The sequence below is a fragment of the Dipodomys ordii genome, unplaced genomic scaffold, assembly GCF_000151885.1.
Source record: "Dipodomys ordii isolate 6190 unplaced genomic scaffold, Dord_2.0 Scaffold6, whole genome shotgun sequence".
NCBI lineage: Eukaryota > Metazoa > Chordata > Mammalia > Rodentia > Heteromyidae > Dipodomys > Dipodomys ordii.
In genome coordinates, this window is record NW_012267222.1 from 4,527,913 (window position 1) to 4,530,929 (window position 3,017).

Genomic DNA, 3,017 nt, shown 5'->3' on the forward strand with positions numbered 1-3,017 from the left:
CGCGCACACACACACAGTATGTACTATTAAGTAAACAGGGGTCCAGTATTTTTAGTACAAAACAGACTGCTGCCAAATGCTATCACAGGGAAAAACATTCATTGGGCTACAAATGACAGAATCAAAGCAGTATCAGTGGGGTGAAGCAGAACACGCTTCAGGACTTGGGAGGCAGCAGTAGGAGGATAAGTTAGAGGTTTGCCATGCAGTGAAACTCTGTCTCAGAAAAAAAGAAGAAAAAAGCAGTACCACCTGCAAAGCAAGGATGTGGTAAAGTCAAGTGCCTCTGTGCTGAAGGTTGGCTGCTGCTGGTGGAATGCCAAATGTATCTGATTATTTAATAAATTCCACTTGTGTCAGCTAATGTGCAAAATTATGTCCTCCAAATAAAATGGGAGATATTCTGCTTCCTACTAAAACTGTGTGTGTGATGGGGGAGAGGGGGGTGTTGTGGGGCGATGTCCTGGAGCTTGAACTCGGGGCCTGGGCACTGTCCTTCAGCATTTTTTGCTCAAGTCTAGTGCTCTGTCATTTGAGCCACAGCTTCACTTCTGGCTTTTTAGTGATTCATTGGAAGTAAGGGTCTCATGGATTTTCCCGTCTAGGCTGGCTTCAAACCTCGATTCTCAGATCTCAGGATCCTGAGTAGCTGGGATCACAGTCCGTGTGCCTGGCCCTCCTGAACAGTTTAAGGGAGATCTATTATCTACCCAACAGTTCCACTCAAATTATTCCAGCCCACCGTCCGCATCTGCCTCCAGCTCCCGTGTTCCCACAAAGATGGGAGGGTGGCCGTGTAACTGTGGCTTCCACTGAGATTTTCGTTTACAAAATAACATCTATGCCGAAAGGGCCAAACAATGTCCCAGCTTTCCCTGGCTGTGGTCCAGTGTGCCTGGTGGCCGGGGCGGCTCCGGCGGGGCAGACGCCTGGCCTGGAGGCCCCAGCCCTGGGGTGGGGACAGGCAGCAAGAAGTTAAAAAAATTAAAAATAGCGATCTGTTTCGCCGACGTTCCCAGTTCCGTGAGTCCAATTCAACGAGCGCTTGCTGAACTGGCTTTGTCCCGGGGCCCCGGGGACGCGGGCCATGTCCAGGTCCACCGGGGCAGTGCGCCGACCAGCCCGCCCCGACGGCCACGCCCCGCTCCCAGCAGCCCACGGGGCCCCACGCAATACGGCAGCCGGCAGCCTCCGCGGGGCGCCCCGCCCAGATCCCAGAGCGGGCCCCGCCCCACTCGCGGGCGCCCCGCCCACCGCGGGCACGCCCGGCCAATCCCGAGCGCCGCTGCCGGCGGAAGTGGGTCTTACGCCCGTGCCGTCCGGCCGTCCACTTTCCGCTGCGGACCACAGCCTGGTGGTCTCTCTTTCCTCTGCGGTGGGACCCCCGCGGGCCCGGGCGTCAGAATTTCCCCGAATGTGCCCGCGCTGCCCCCGACGTCAGGGCCACCCACTCTTCCGCGATCTCCCCCGCCTGACCTTTCTGGCTCCGCGGGGGAACTCCGCCCTGCCGGCCTGACCGCAGCCGCCCGGCCCCTCACTGGGCGCGGATTCGGTGTCCCCAAGGGCGTACCGAGCCCGGGCGCGGGGCCTCCTAGGCGGCCAGCTCAGGACAGGTGCGGGCGGCCCTAACGTCCACCGCACGAGCAGCTCCGCAGCCAGGTCCGCCCTCTGTCCAGGGAGCCTCGGGAGAGCTCAGGTTCAAGTAGGAGTGAGGTGGCTGAAGCCGGGCCTGGTGGCCCACGCCTGTGATCCGAGGCACTCGGGAGGCTGAGAGCTGAGGATCAGGGTTTGAAGCCAGCCTGGGCAGGAGACATTCCCAGTGAACCACCAAAAAGCCAGAAGTGGAGCTGTGGTTCAAGTGGTAGAACACCAGTCTTGTGTGAAAAAAGTAAGGGACAGTGCCTGGGTCTTGAGTTCAAGCCTCAGACACACACACACACACTGGTTGAAATCTCATTGTGGCTGTGATGTTACTCACATTCTCCATTTTTGTCCTGTGAACTTCAAGAAGAGGTTTGTACTTCCCACAATGCATAAAAACTTGATGCTGAGTAAGAAAGGTAGTGGATAGGGTGAGGTTGGTCTGCCTGGAAATAGGAACCCAAATTGAGAGGTGCCTCCATTGCCAGTACCAGAGCAACACCTTTTGATAGTCAGGATTTTTTTTTTCCTGTGAGCTATTACATGTGCAAGGGGAAACATGTATGAACTGTGAAGACCGTTATGGGCCTTCTGATATTAAGTAATTTTGGTGGGCAGGGTGTGAAAGTTGGCATCAGAGCTTCTGAACTTGACCCAACATTACACAGGACCTTGTACAGTCATTTCCTCCCTCTGGACCTGTCTTCATTTGTGAAATGGAAATTATGACTCTTATCTTCTAAAAGTCAACACAAACCACCTTAAAGCCAATACATGAGAAAGAAAATACTACCATGCTACTTAGAAATGAGGAGGTACTTGCCAGCAGAAATTATCTAAAGAGCTGAAAATACTTGCTTGTGAGGAGCAGGGCAGAGGGGCAGGAGGCTTGAGGGTGGGTGACTGCAGGAGTCAGCCACTGCTCTAGCAGTCCTGACCCCAGCAAGTGGCACCTGGCTGCCAGGACTCAGCCCCTGCTGCAGGCTGACTGGCAGGCTGGCCCTCAGGCTTCTGGGACTGCGTCCCTGCACATCTTCCTATGACAACTCAATATTCAGACGTGCCGAGTTCAGACCTCACCACCAGGCTAATACTCTCCAAGTTTGTGGATGGTTATCTGTTGACATCCCAGTGGTCGACATAAAGCTGTATCCAATATCAAGGGGCAATAAATACACCCACGCAAGTAGGAGAATGATTATTTCTGCAAAGAAAAATCCAGTCTATCATAAGTAATGCTTGAGCTTAAAAAACTACAAGTCGGGGCTGGGAAGGTGGCCCAGTGGTAGAGCGCTTGCCTTGCATGCCTGAGGCCCTGGGTTCGATTCCTCAGCACCACATAAGCAAAAAGAAAAAAGCCGGAAGTGGCGCTGTGG